Source organism: Garra rufa, chromosome 16 (assembly GCF_049309525.1).
Source record: "Garra rufa chromosome 16, GarRuf1.0, whole genome shotgun sequence".
Taxonomy (NCBI): Eukaryota; Metazoa; Chordata; class Actinopteri; order Cypriniformes; family Cyprinidae; genus Garra; species Garra rufa.
In genome coordinates this window covers 13,309,033-13,325,724 of record NC_133376.1, presented here as the reverse complement: position 1 = coordinate 13,325,724, position 16,692 = coordinate 13,309,033, and positions in this window count along the sequence as shown.

The window sequence follows — 16,692 nt, the reverse complement described above, 5'->3', positions numbered from 1 at the left end:
TAAAGGGACAGTTCACCCAAAAATGAAAATTCTGTCATTAATTACTCACTCTCATGTTGTAACCTGTAAGACCTTCGTTCCTCTTCAGAACACAATTTAAGACATTTTTTAATGAAATGCGAGAGCTTTCTGACCCTCCATAGACAGCAACACAACTGACACATTCAAGGCCCAGAAAGGTAGTAAAGACATTGTTAAAATAGTCCACATGACAGCAGTGGTTCAAATGTAATATTATGAAGCTATGAGAATACTTTTTGTGCACAAAGAAAACAAAAATAACAGCTTTATTCAACAATTCTTATCTTCTGCGTCATCCTCTTCTTTTATCGAGAGTACTACGATGCAAATTTCCCTTTAATCATAAATTATATAACATTATAAATGAGACCTCATTACATCAGTATTACTGCATCACTCTTTTATTATTGCATCAATTCCATCAATTGCTCAGTTTGGCCAGGAGGCCAGCTCTAGGAAGTTGTTCCAAACTTTTTCCATTATTGATAAAGGCTACATGCTTGTGTGAACCTTCAATGCAGCAGAACTGTTTTCTGAACTCTTTCCCATATCTATAAGGCAGTTCTTATGACCTCTGGGCTTGGTTTTGGCTATTAGACCTTGTCTGAGAGGTGTGTGCCTTTCAAAATCACACTCATTCAAATCAATTTGCCACAGTTTAACTCCACTCGAAGTGTATTAACATCTACAAGCGATATGAATGCTCCTGAGCTAAATTTTAAGTGTCCCAGAAAAGGGTATGAATACTTATGCAATGGAATCATTTCAGTTTTGTTTTTTTTTTCTAATAAATTTGCAAAGTTGTCACAAAAATCAGTTTTTTGCTTTGTCATTATGGTGTATGGAGTGTAGATTGTTTTCTCTGTCAATGGGCATCTTTGTTTCTAGGTCATAGTGTCTATTTTGCACAGAGTCCTAGTTGTTCCAAACCTTTTCCATTATTGAAAATAAAAGCTACATGCTTGTGTGAACCTTCAATGCAGCAGAATTTTTTTCTGAACTCGTCCAGATATCTGTGCCTTGACTGACAAATCTCTAGAGCTCTAGAGGCAGTTATTTTGACCTCTGGGTTTGGTTTTGGCTCTGATATGCATTTTCAGCTATTAAGACCTTGTCTGAGAGGTGTGTGGCTTTCAAAATCACACTCATTTAAATTAATTTGCCACAGTTTAACTTCACTCGGAGTGTAGTAACATCTACAAGTAATATAAAAGCTCCTGAACTAAATTAAAGTGTCCCAGAAAAGGGTATGAATACTTATGCAATTCCAGTTTTTTGCTTTGCCATTATGGTGTATGGAGTGTAGATTAATGTGGGACAAAAAAGCTATTGAAAGCAGTTGAACATAAGGCTGCAACATAAAACTTGAAAAGAAATGAAGGGGTATGAATAGTTTTGCAAGGCACTGTATTTCTTCATTTATGTGTTAGATGTCCTGCATTGTATCCACCAACTTTTGGATGTTTTTGACATTAAACAAATAAAAGTCCAAAACCAACCATTTCGTTGAAGTAAAATGAAAAGCTAAGTTCTCTCTATTTTTTTTTAAAGTATCTATACATTTATTCTATAGTATATAATACATTTATTTATATATCTTTAGACTTATTTTCAGACTATTTTTAGCCAACCATGGATTCAACCATAATGTTAATGAAACTACAAGAATACTTTTTTGTGCACAAATACAAATTTAACAACTTTATTCAACAATTTCACCAATGTTTTCTTAGCACACAAAAACTATTCCCGTAGCCTCATAACATTAAGGTTGAACTAATGTCACATGGACTATTTCAATGATGTCTTTACTACCTTTCTGGGCCTTGAACGTGTCAGTTGCGTTGCTGTCTATGCAGGGTCAGAAAGCTCTCGGATTTCATCAAAAATATCTTAATTTGTGTTCTGAAGATGAACGAAGGTCTTACGGGTTTGGAACAACATGAGGATGAGTAATTATTAACAGAAGTTTAATTTGGGTTGAACTATTCCTTTAATTATAGAATAAAGATGTTTATCTATATTTTTAGACTTTTCAGTAGACTTATGCATTGAAATATTTCTTACCTTAGACCTTTTCTGTGGAGATGTGTGCATGTCTGCTTTACTCTATATTGATCCCGTAGGGCAGCACATGTTGAGCTCATTCTGACAGCGTGACTCAGCATGTCATTCTTCATGCCTCACCAGCATCACTGGAATGGAAGAAACATGACTCAAATATTTAACTGTGAGTAAAACTGCCTTCAGTATTGAATTAAATAACGATGCTACTACTTTTTCCTCCCGACCTACTCAAACATAGACATATTAAAAAGAGTTTTGGTGCTGTTTCAGTAGTCTGTGACTAAATCGGTTGAATCTGTGGGCACATCTGAGTAACACCTTGAAAAGGCAGACGGTGATTTTATGTCTCACACACTTCATCTATTTCCAATTGCATCCTGTCATCACTCACCCGTTTTCCATCCAGACCATCCATTTTTGTCCTAGCGAGCCTACTGCGTTTTGGCGACGTTCCACTCAAAAAGATTAAAACGAATTCAAATCATAATGCTGCACTACAAATAATCTTTATCCGTATATTTTGACTGAATGAGCTGTAACGTTATATTTCCCTTAATATTCTATGAAGAAAACCTCGCACATTTAACGCACAAACGGCCAAGCCACTCTTAAAGGGATAGTTCACCCAAAAATGCACATTCTGTCATTAATGTCTTCAAAACACAAATTAAGATATTTTTGATAAAATCCAAAAGATTTCTGACCCTGTATAGACAGCAACGTTACTGACACGTTCATTTTGGGTAAACTATCCCATTATAGACCTTTTTCCTGAGTAAACGATGAGCACCGACATTACTTATAATAACGTTACTTCAGATTGGATGCTCTTCTGTACCCATTCAAATAGCGTCCATCTGTTTTTAATGTAGCTAATGTCGGCAGCTTCATTTACACACTCATTGAACTTTAAAAAGTGAGGCACTGACAAATGATGGTCATCGTGACATTGCAATGTAATGGTGCCATGTGCTTTTTAAAAACATTTTAATAGTTTTAACATTAGACTAACAGCTCGGAATATACACTACTTTGACGATAAACACAGGAAATACAAAGCATTCTTAGTCAGGCGTGACTTCCGCGTTCAGGAAAAAGGTCTATAACAAATACAAGGTGGAAACAGGGCATTGCCACATATGTCCACATGATCGGGTTGTAATTGCTAAATGTTTACGAGGAATTTGTTAGCCTCATAAAGCAGATCTGGAAATAATATCGTAAACGTTCCTGTGTATAACCTCACTGGCATGTAAATTGATCTCTTGTGCTTCTGTAATGAATTTAGACTGTCTTTTGGTATTTCCATCTATTGGTACACTATATTGCCAAAAGTATTCGCTCACCTGCCTTGACTCGCATATGAACTTAAATGACATCTCATTCCTAATCCATAGGGTTCAATATGACGTTGGTCCACCCTTTGCAGCTATAACAGCTTATAACTGTTCTGGGAAGGCTGTCCACAAGGTTTAGGAGTGTGTTTATGAAAATTTTTGACCATTTTTCGAGAAACGCATATGTGAGGTCACACACTGATGTTGGACGAGAAGGCCTGGCTCTCAGTCTCCACTTTAATTCATCCCAAAGGTGTTCTATCAGGTTGAGGTCAGGACTCTGTGCAGGCCAATCAAGTGCATCCACACTAGACTCTGTCATCCATGTCTTCATGAACCTTGCTTTGTGCACTGGTGCACAGTCATGTTGGAAGAGGAAGGGGCCAGCTCAAAACTGTTCCCACAAAGTTGGGAGCATGGAATTGTCCAAAATGTCTTGGTATGCTGAAGCATTCAGAGTTCCTTTCACTGGAACTAAGGGGCCAAGCCCAGCTCCTGAAAAACAACCCCACACCATAATCCCCCCTCCACCAAACTTTACACTTGGCACAATGCAGTCAGACAAGTACCGGTTTCCTGGCAACCACCAAACCCAGACTCGTCCATCAGATTGCCAGATGAAGAAGCGTGATTCGTCACTCCAGAGAACGCGTCTCCACTGCTCTAGAGTCTAGTGGCGGCGTGCTTTACACCACTGCATCCGACGCTTTGCATTGCACTTGGTGATGTATGGCTTGGATGCAGCTGCTCGGCCATGGAAACCCATTCTATGAAGCTCTCTGCGCACTGTTCTTGAGCTAATCTGAAGGCCACATGAAGTTTGGAGGTCTGTAGCGATTGATTGTTGGCGACCTCTTCGCACTATGCGCCTCAACATCCGCTGACCCCGCTCCGTCAGTTTACGTGGCCTACCACTTCGTGGCTGAGTTGCTGTCGTTCCCAAACGCTTCCACATTCTTATAATACAGCTGACAGTTGACTGTGGAATATTTAGGAGCGAGGAAATTTCACGACTGGACTTGTTGCACAGGTGGCATCCTATCACAGTTCCACGCTGGAATTCACTGAGCTCCTGAGAGCGACCCATTCTTTCACAAATGTTTGTAAAAACAGTCTGCATGCCTAGGTGCTTAATTTTATACACCTGTGGCCATGGAAGTGATTGGAACCCCTGATTCCGATTATTTGGATTGGTGAGCGAATACTTTAGGCAATATAGTGTATGTGTAGACATTATATGTGCCAACAATACATTGTATGGGTCAAAAATCATTAGGACATTAAGTAAAGATTATGTTCTATGAAGATATTTTGTAAATTTCCTATCGTAAATATATCAAAACTTTTTGAAATTTTTGATTAGTAATATTAGTAATATGCATTGCCAAGAACTTTAAAGGAAATTTCTCAATATTTTGTATTTTGTATTTATTTATTTATTTATTTGCAGCCTCAGATTATTCAAATAGTTGTATATTAGCCAAATTTTGTCCTATCATAACAAATAAAAAAAGCCTATTTACTCAGCTTTCAGGTGATTTATAAATCTCAATTTCGAAAAATTAATATTTATGATATTCAGGGTCACATATTAGTGTCTTGTATTATATATAAATAAAAAATCTGATTAAAAATGTTACAAACTCAGTTAAAAGTGCCACTCACGCTTTTTATGGTAAGATAAATACATAGTATGGGTCAAAATGATAAATCTTTCTTTTATGCCAAAAATCATTAGGACATGTTCCATAAAGATATTTCGTAAATTTCCTATCGTAAATATATCAAAACTTTTTGAAATTTTTGATTAGTAATATGCATTGCTAAGAACTTTTTTTTGGACAACTTTAAAGGAAATGTTCTCAATATTTTGAATTAATTAATTTTTTTTTTCCCGCAGCCTCAGATTATTCAAATAGTTGTATCTCAGCCAAATATTGTCCTATCAACAAATCACACATGGATGGAAAGCCTATTTACTCAGCTTTCAGGTGGTTTATAAATATCAATTTCGAAAAATTGATACTTATGACTGGTTTTGTGGTCCAGGGTCACATATTAGTGTCTTGTATTATATTTAAATGAAAAATCTGAAAACAAACTCACGCTTTTCATGTTAAGATTTATGTATAAATGGAAATTTCCTTTGAAACTTACTTGAAAGAGCCCCGTTTTTCATTAACAAGAGTAAAAAGAAGAAGAACTGAGAAAAGGAGAATGGCACAGAGGGCTGTAATAGTGAATATCACTAGAGTCACATGTAATGCGGTTTGCCTTTTTACTCAGTGGCATATATACCTCATAATACTGACTATATGTGCTTGGAATGAATTCATTACATCATTTTACTCTCTCAGCACGCAACGCATAAACTCCGAAGAAGGGGGGAGTTTCCATGTGCGTGACTACTGAATGGGTTTCGTCATTCTGGAATCGATCTATAACAACTACAATACACTCGAATTTAATTGCAACACTGCCCCAAATACTGTTTTATTAATCATAAGGCTTTGTTATTATATGGTTGATAGAGTATTGAGTGGTTGAGCGTATTTATGCAAGGTTCAGGTAGCTGCTTACCGGGCTATTTACCCGGTGTAAACCCATAACCACTGAAAGATGAGCGGGGCAAAAACGACACTTACTTACTGAGGCCACTAGTAAGTGTCTTTGAATTTGACAGACAGTGAGCTCCCTCTGGGGGTTCAATTGTGTTATTACACTTCCCTCACAGCTACTGAAGCCAAAACTGTAACTGTAACTTCGTTTTATTTTAAGCTTACTTTATTTCGAACTAATTTTAAGCGCATTTGTTTTATTCAAGACATACTTATCTGTTATGTCCATATGTCTCGGTCAGTTATGTCAATAAGCATCTCTGTTTCTAGGTCATAGTGCCTATTTTGCAAAAATAAGTCAGATGTGAGTTGGACCATCACAATCTGACCAGTCACTGCTAAAGGAATAGTAAACCCAAAAAAGAAAATTCTGTCATTAATTACTCACCCTCATGTCGTTCCAAACCCGTAACAACTTCGGTAATCTTCAGAACATAAGTTAAAATATTTTTGATGAAATCCAAGAGCTTTCTGACCCTGCATAGACAGCAACACAAGGGACATGTTCAAGGTCCAGAAAGGTAGTAAGGACATTGTTAAAATAGTCCATGTGACATCAGTGGTTCAACCTTAATGTTATGAAGCTACGAGAATATTTTGTGCCAAAATAAAACAAAAATAATGACTTTATTCAACAGTTCTTTTCTTCCGCATCTCCATCCGTGAACACACTTCTGGAGTTTTGAAGTCGTTATCTAATTGGTTGAAGTCTACAGGATTTATTGGAGATGTGTGTTGGTTTTTTTTAATATACTATCTGGAAACAAAGACGCCATGATGCCAAAGCCCCTCATGGAAGAAGATGCTGTTGCGTTTGCAACTGTGACACTGAGTGCTTAAAGGAGAATGTCTTTCTTTCTTGAGTCGAAAGGAAATTATTATTTTTTTTAAGGAAAAAAATCCAGGATTTTTCTCCATGTAGTGGACTTCACTAGGGATCAACTGGTTGAAGGTCCAAATTGTAGTTTCAATGCAGTTTCAAAGGGCTCTACATGATCCCAGCCGAGGAATAACTTGCGAAACAAACTGCCATTTTCTTAGAAAAATGTACATTTACATTGCCTTGCAAAAGTATTCATACCGCTTCATTTTTTTCACATTTTGTTTTGTTGCAGCATTATGTTAAACTGCTTTAAATGAGTTTTTCCCCACATCAATTTACACTCCATACACCATAATAATGACAAAGCAAATTTATTAAAAATAAAACACTGAAATAAGTACATTGCATAAGTATTTATACCCTTAACTCAGTACATAGTTGAAGCACCTTTACAGCTTCAAATCTTTTTGGGTATGATGTGACAAGCTTTGCACATCTGCATTTGGCAATTATCTGCCATTCTTTGCCGACCTTTTCACCTCTCAAGTTCTGTCAGCTTGGATGGGGGCTGGCAGACATTTTCTAGAGTCCTAGTTGTTCCAGTTATCTTCCATTATGGATAATGGAGGCTACATGCTTCTGTGAACCTTCAATGCAGCAGATCTTTTTCTGAACTCTTCCCTAGATCATTGCCTTAACGCAAGTCTGTCACTGAGCTCTACAGGCAGTTATCTTGACCTCAGGACTTGGTTTTTGCTCTGATATGCATTTTCAGCTGTTAGACCTTTTCTGAGAGGTGTGTGCCTTTCTAAATCATACTCATTCAAATGAATTTGCCACAGTTTAACTCCACTCGAAGTGTAGTAACATCAAGAAGCAATATGAATGCTCCTGAGCTAAATTTCGAGTGCCCCAGAAAAGGGTATGAATACTTATGCAACGGGATCTTTTCAGTTTTTTTTTCTAATAAATTTGCAAAGGTGTTACAAACGTGTTTTGTGCTTTGTCATTATGGTGTATGAGATGTAGATTGATGTGGAAAAAAAGTAATTTAAAGCAGTTTAACATAATGCTGCAACAAAACAAAATGAAAAAAATGAAAAATGAATGAATACTTTTGCAAGGCACTGTATATACTTTTTGATTGTGATTGGTTGCTTTACCTGTCAGTCATATTGCCTCTTGGGCAGTCCTTGGCCATTCAAGGCAGCCATGGTTCCCAGACCCTTCTAGCTGTTTTCAGAAAAGTTGAGCTGACATTTTCTTCATCTAGCCTCCATGCGATGCCTAAGGTAGCCTTTATATATGTATATACACAGTGTTTACCCTGGTAACAATTGCTTTTTCATAAATGCCACCTATAGAGGGTTTGCACTTACATCAGTTTAGTCAGTTACCCAGATGCATGGACATATTGGAGATACTGGGATGTAAAGAACAGTGTGGATTGCATGGTTAATGTACTACTGAATACGATGTTTTGCTAATTTACGCTGTGTAAACCACAGTAGAAAAAAACATGTGGAAGTTGCTAAATCATATAGAGAAGGAACTAGTAAGCAGGAAAGGGGCGCAATATTTTGACAAACTAAAGTTAATAGGTGGTAAAGATACATACAAACAGTATTAATTAAGATATTAGCCTAATATTTCACCTACCTGACCAGAAATGATAAGAACAAACACGAATGTTGTCAAGATTCTTGCTCTGGAAATCCTGGTTCAGTTTGGCCAACCACAAACGCCTTTGGTTCCTCAGACAGTTTTTTTGCACTCTTCTCCTTGATTTGTTATAACTTTTGGGAGTCTATATTACTCCAAATTAGGGGTGTGTGATATAACGATTTTTGATCATAGATGATTAAAATGTCTCCACAATCTGCTTTTGAAAAAATATCGTAGTATTTCATCAGTATTATTAGGGCTGGGCGATAAATCGAAAGCGATTCTAAGGCGCGTTTAGTGAATGAAGCCGGTACTTTGATTAGTAGTAAATCTCCATCACGTGCGTTCAGCTGGAGTGTTCAGAGGCGTAAATCACTGACAAGCTACGCCTAATCGCGCTCAAAATCGAATCGAATCGAATGCGATTTTTAGCGCGATTTGGCGTAGCTTGTCAGTGATTTACGCCTCTGAACACTCCAGCTGAACGCAGCTGAATGCACGTGATGGAGATTTACTACTAATCAAAGTACCGGCTTCATTCACTAAACGCGCCTTAGAATCGCTTTCGATTTATCGCCCAGCCCTAATTATAATCACAACATATTCACTCACGGGACACTGCACTTATTCACAATCACAAAAGTACATTATTTGCAAGTGCTTTAAAGCCTTGCCAGTTAAATAACGTTATTTTGTTCGCCTGCTATTCTGGAATGCGCTTCATGAGCGTGTACACCTGAAGCACATGTGCTAATATGGAAGGCCAAAAGGGCCAAAAACAGAGAATTTTAATGCGTCAACCAAGCGTGGACATCCATGGACATTGTTTTGCAACAAAATTGAAACAACATTTAATTCTATTGTAATATCAGAATTTTTTTTAAACTGCTTTTTTAATTATTTAAACTGCTAATTCCAATAATCATTTCAATTCCCCTTTTTTCACAGGTCCAGAGTTTGCAGAGTTTTTATTATGTAACTAGATTATTGGATAAAAAGGGGTAAAAACCTATTCAAGAATAGAACAATATGAATAATACACAAGTCCTTTTATACATGTACTGCAAGTACATGGAACATTTCCATTTCTTTCTGCTAAGTTTAGATGACATTGCAGCATTGTAAGCCCTTCAACACACTTTAAACAGCAGTTTACTTAACCAGATCTTAGAGCAGAAAAGACTGTACATGATTTAGTCATCTTGACATTTAGGACACAAACAATATACTTTTTCACCCATTTTGTTTACACTGCAGGGCCTGCTTTCTATCAAAACCCAATTTAACACATTACCAATCATCAGTCGTCATCAAACTGAGAGCAAATATTGACAAAAAGACAAACAAGTGGTGTGTAATATGTTTATTTTTGGTTGAATAGAAAACAAAACTGACATTAATTACAGGATCAAAAAGTACTTTTCACATAAACACAAAATTACACATTTCTAGCAGCTCAGCTTCAATAATCCTTTAAAGTCACTAATATTTCATGATGATGGATGAGGATGATGAAGATTGAGGTTGAGAAAATAAGTGGAACATTATTTTAAAGAGAGAAACTCAAAGAGACGCTTTCATGACTGACTTTACTGACCTGTTATGGTAGTTTTGAATGAGAAATGACTGTTAATTGAAGCCCTAACGCCTGTATCAGGCTTTACAGCATATGTCGCTATAGTACATGTAAGCACCAGGTGGGACGGACACTCTCCAGACACAAGATGTCAAAGCGTTTGACCCTTCCACCGACCCCTAGAGGTCAACTCTGTGTGCATATGACTTTTCCTAAGAATTGGGAGTTTTTATCTCACAATTGTGACTTTTTTCCTAAGAATTCCAAGTTTACATTTTGCAATTGTGACTTTTTTCCTCAGAATTCCAAGTTTATATCTCGCAATTGTGACTTTTTTCCTTAGAATTGTAAGTTTATATTTCACAATTGTGACTTTTTTCCTCAGAATTCTAAGTTTATGTCTTGCAATTGTGACTTTTTCCCTCAGAATTCCAAGTTTATATCTCGCAATTGTGACTTTTTTCCTAAGAATTCCAAGTTTATATCCTGCAATTGTGACTTTTTTCCTCAGAATTCCAAGTTTATATCTCGCAATTGTGACTTTTTTCCTAAGAATTCCAAGTTTATATCTCGCAATTGCGACTTTTTTCCTCAGAATTCCAAGTTTATATCTTGCAATTGTGACTTTTTCCCTCAGAATTCCAAGTTTATATCTCGCAATTGTGACTTTTTTTCCCTAAGAATTCTAAGTTTATATCCTGCAATTGTGACTTTTTTCCTCAGAATTCCAAGTTTATATCTTGCAATTGTGACTTTTTTCCTCAGAATTCCAAGTTTATATCTCGCAATTGTGACTTTTTTCCTAAGAATTCCAAGTTTATATCTCGCAATTGTGACTTTTTTCCTCAGAATTCCAAGTTTATATCTCGCAATTGTGACTTTTTTCCTCAGAATTCCACGTTTATATCTTGCAATTGTGACTTTTTTCCTCAGAATTCCAAGATTATATCTCGCAATTGTGACTTTTTCCCTCAGAATTCCAAGATTATATCTCGCAATTGTGACTTTTTTCCTCAGAATTCCAAATTTATATCTCGCAATTGTGACTTTTTCCCTCAGAATTCCAAGTTTATATCTCGCAAATGTGACTTTTCCTCAGAATTGGGAGTTTTTATCTCACAATTGTGATTTTTTTCCCCCCTCAGAATTACAAGTTTATATCTCGCAAATGTGACTTTTCCCCAGAATTCCAAGTTTATATCTCGCAATTGTGACTTTTTTCCTCAGAATTCCAAGTATATATATCGCAATTGTGACTTTTTTCCTCAGAATTCCAAGTTTATATCTCGCAATTGTGACTTTTTTTCCCCAGAATTCCAAGTTTATATCTCGCAATTGTTACTTTTTTCCTCAGAATTCCAAGTTTATATCTCACAATTGTGACTTTTTTCCTCAGAATTGAGTTATCTCGCAATTGTGAATCTTTCCTTAGAATTGTAAGTTTATATCTCACTATTGTGACTTTTTTTCTCAGAATTAAGTTTTTATCTCGCAATTGTGAAATTTAGATGACATTGCAGCATTGTAAGCCCTTCAACAAATGTCCTTCAACACACTTTAAACAACAGTTTACTTAACCAGATCTTAGAGCAGAAAAGACTGTACATGATTTAGTCATCTTGACATTTAGGACACAAACAATATACCTTTTCACCCATTTTGTTTACACTGCAGGGCCTGCTTTCTATCAAAACCCAATTTAACACATTACCAATCATCAATCGTCATCAAACTGAGAGCAAATATTGACAAAAAGACAAACAAGTGGTGTGTAATATGTTTATTTTTGGTTGAATAGAAAACAAAACTGACATTAATTACAGGATCAAAAAGTACTTTTCACATAAACACAAAATTACACATTTCTAGCAGCTCAGCTTCAATAATCCTTTAAAGTCGGTAATATTTCATGATTATGACGATGAGGATGATGAAGATTGAGGTTGAGAAAATAAGTGCTACAGTCGTGTAAAGTGAGAACAGTTGAATAAGAAAGAGAGAAACTCAAAGAGACGCTTTTTTATGACTGACTTTACTGACCTGTTATGGTAGTTTTGAATGAGAAATGACTGTTAATTGAAGCCCTAATGCCTGTATCAGGCTTTACAGCATATGTCGCTATAGTACATGTAAGCACCAGGTGGGACGGACACTCTCCAGACACAAGAGGTCAAAGCGTTTGACCCTTCCACCGACCCCTAGAGGTCAACTCTGTGTGCATATGACTTTTCCTAAGAATTGGGAGTTTTTATCTCACAATTGTGACTTTTTTCCTAAGAATTCCAAGTTTACATTTTGCAATTGTGACTTTTTTCCTCAGAATTCCAAGTTTATATCTCGCAATTGTGACTTTTTTCCTTAGAATTGTAAGTTTATATTTCACAATTGTGACTTTTTTCCTCAGAATTCTAAGTTTATATCTTGCAATTGTGACTTTTTCCCTCAGAATTCCAAGTTTATATCTCGCAATTGTGACTTTTTTCCTAAGAATTCCAAGTTTATATCTCGCAATTGTGACTTTTTTCCTAAGAATTCCAAGTTTATATCCTGCAATTGTGACTTTTTCCCTCAGACTTCCAAGTTTATATCTTGCAATTGTGACTTTTTTCCTAAGAATTCCAAGTTTATATCTCGCAATTGTGACTTTTTTCCTAAGAATTCCAAGTTTATATCTCGCAATTGTGACTTTTTTCCTAAGAATTCCAAGTTTATATCCTGCAATTGTGACTTTTTCCCTCAGACTTCCAAGTTTATATCTTGCAATTGTGACTTTTTTCCTAAGAATTCCAAGTTTATATCTCGCAATTGTGACTTTTTTCCTCAGAATTCCAAGTTTATATTTCACAATTGTGACTTTTTTCCTCAGAATTCCAAGTTTATATCTCGCAATTGTGACTTTTTTCCTTAGAATTGTAAGTTTATATCTCTCAATTGTGACTTTTTTCCTCAGAATTCCAAGTTTATATCTCGCAATTGTGACTTTTCCTCAGAATTGGGAGTTTTTATCTCACAATTGTGATTTTTTTTTTCCATCAGAATTCCAAGTTTATATCTCAGAAATGTGACTTTTCCTCAGAATTCCAAGTTTATATCTCGCAGTTGACTTTTTTCCTCAGAATTCCAAGTTTATATCTCGCAATTGTGACTTTTTTCCTAAGAATTCCAAGTTTATATCTCGCAATTGTGACTTTTTTCCTAAGAATTCCAAGTTTATATCTCGCAATTGTGACTTTTTTCCTCAAAATTCCAAGTTTATATCTCGCAATTGTGACTTTTTTCCTCAGAATTGTAAGTTTATATCTCGCAATTGTGACTTTTTTTCCTAAGAATTCCAAGTTTATATCTCGCAATTGTGACTTTTTTCCTAAGAATTCCAAGTTTATATCTCGCAATTGTGACTTTTTTCCTCAGAATTCCAAGTTTAGATCTCACAATTGTGACTTTTTTCCTCAGAATTGTAAGTTTATATTTCACAATTGTGACTTTTTTCCTCAGAATTCCAAGTTTATATTTCGCAATTGTGACTTTTTTCCTCAAAATTCCAAGTTTATATCTCGCAATTGTGACTTTTTTCCCTCAAAATTCCAAGTTTATATCTCGCAATTGTGACTTTTTTCCTTAGAATTGTAAGTTTATATCTCGCAATTGTGACTTTTTTCCTCAGAATTCTAAGTTTATATCTCTCAATTGTGACTTTTTTCCTCAGAATTCCAAGTTTATATCTCACAATTGTGACTTTTCCTCAGAATTGGGAGTTTTTATCTCACAATTGTGATTTTTTTCCCCCTCAGAATTTCAAGTTTATATCTCAGAAATGTGACTTTTCCTCAGAATTCCAAGTTTATATCTCGCAATTGTGACTTTTTTCCTCAGAATTCCAAGTTTATATCTCGAAATTGTGACTTTTTTCCTAAGAGTTCCAAGTTTATATCTCGCAATTGTGACTTTTTTCCTCAGAATTCCAAGTTTATATCTCACAATTGTGACTTTTTTCCTTAGAATTGTAAGTTTATACTTCACAATTGTGACTTTTTTCCTCAGAATTCCAAGTTTATATTTCGCAATTGTGACTTTTTTCCTCAAAATTCCAAGTTTATATCTCGCAATTGTGACTTTTTTCCTTAGAATCCCAAATTTATATCTCGCAATTGTGACTTTTTTTCCTCAAAATTCCAAGTTTATATTTCACAATTGTGACTTTTTTCCTCAGAATTCCAAATTTATATCTCGCAATTGTGACTTTTTTTCCTCAAAATTCCAAGTTTATATCTCGCAATTTTGACTTTTTCCCTCAGAATTCTAAGTTTATATCTCGCAATTGTGACTTTTTTCCTAAGAATTCCAAGTTTATATCTCGCAATTGTGACTTTTTTCCCTCAAAATTCCAAGTTTATATCTCGCAATTGTGACTTTTTTCCTCAGAATTCCAAGTTTATATCTCGCAATTGTGACTTTTTTCCTAAGAATTTCAAGTTTATATCTCGCAATTGTGACTTTTTTCCTCAGAATTCCAAGTTTATATCTCGCAATTGTGACTTTTTTCCTCAAAATTCCAAGTTTATATCTCGCAATTGTGACTTTTTTCCTCAAAATTCCAAGTTTATATCTCGCAATTGTGACTTTTTTCCTTAGAATTGTAAGTTTATATTTCACAATTGTGACTTTTTCCTCAAAATTCCAAGTTTATATCTCGCAATTGTGACTTTTTTCCTCAGAATTAAGTTTTTATCTCGCAATTGTAAAATTTAGATGACACTGCAGCAGTTTACTTATCCAGATCTTAGAGCAGAAAAGACTGTACATGATAGAGGTCGACCGATGTATCGGTTTTGCCGATTAATCGAGACCGATAGTTGATTGGCTGAACTATCGGTTATCGGCAAAAATCCATGCCGATAGTTTTTCCGGATTGCGTTCTTTGCTGAAGCGGCTCACGCTCCGCTCCGCTGTCATAGAGTATGAGAGGTTAAGTCAGACACCAATGTTAAATGTCAGGATTGTTACCATATATTTGCATTGATTTATATCCAGTTGGTCATATTCATAGCCAGCAAAATTGCAGATTTAAAGATGTGAGAAAGCAAACTGTGTTCATTCAGTGAATCCTGCTGCGCCACAGCGCACCATTCACAGTTTTACATTACATATCTGTCCCAAATTGTTGTTAATGTTTATAAAGGCTTGACCCTGCTGGAAGATTGTGCATTTAAGTGATAAATTCGTATTTCTGTAGCTCTAATAAAGTCTGTATGCTTCATATAGAGCTATAATTTATGTTTTAGCCTTTTCTTCAGGCCGCGGAAGCATGGTGGGTTTGCATCTTGTTACGCACTTTATTTCACAATGCAATTTTCCTTGTTCTTACTTGATTTTAATAACTGATCAACAAAAATATGTATTCAAAATTAAGATAAAAATTATACAAAACGAAATTCGTTTAAAAAGGGATTTTCCACAAATAAAAAGGTGGAAGTGGTCAACAATTGTGTCTGACCCTCTCCAATTCTCCCGGCGTATTGCCGTCCAATTCATACCACGTCCTTTATGACATTTACAAATTACACACACTTCTTTCGTAATCAACAGATTAAACTGAAACAAAACACAAACAAATAATATTTAAACATAAATGTAAAACAGATAACACATTTTCTTAAATGGCTACAACAATATAGATCGTACTTTCTCTTTCCGTTTGATCTGTTGTTTAACTTTAAACTAATCTTTGCCGCTTTTTTGATCATTCTTGAAGTAAACATTTGCCCATTTGGTGATTAAATAAACTGTTTTAGATTTCTGCTTGAACTACACGACGCATCCTGTGTGTGTTAGATACCTGCGAGTTGTCCGCGCAACGCAGCGCTGCATCCAATGCATCGCAACCCTCTCTTCAAGGAGCTTGTGTTTTTCCCCGCATATGGCACGCGTGAGCGCCTGAAACGCGGCTGGCTTCATTGCACAGAATTTGCACTGTGAGACTCGTGTGCATTGCTTGACAGTGGTGCTTCCACCCGCAGTTTTTTACTTTACATGTGCCTTCATTTCTGCCGTTTGTAATGCAGTATATTAGATGCACAAAACTCGCGCACTGACAGACTTTCACTTGCAATTTGTGTTTGTTCGTCCTAAAAAGCTCGATTGCTGATGCGGTTAAATGCACTTGCCATTTCGAATACTTTTATACGAAACTGATGTACACACAGTCAGTTATGTTTTCAGAGCAGGGCATCTGATATATCGAAATAGATCTGTGCATTCGTTTGAATGCAGCCTGTTAAAGCAGCCACTGTCAATGATCTCATCAGTAATAATCAAACGAAAGGAAAAAATAACTATTGTCTGTTAACTTTTGGATACTTAAAGAACACTTATTTTAAATAAGTAATTGGTTTAAAAGTAGCCTGCTTATATAATAAAAAAATAAAGTAAATTTTGCTCAAAATAAATTATATAAAATGTATATGAAAATGTAGCCATGTGCAGTAATATTGAAAACTGAGAATGTGATGCATAGTTATATTTAGTTGTTATTGAAAATCGTAATTAAATTGAATCTTAATTTTAATAAGGCAGTACTAACATACA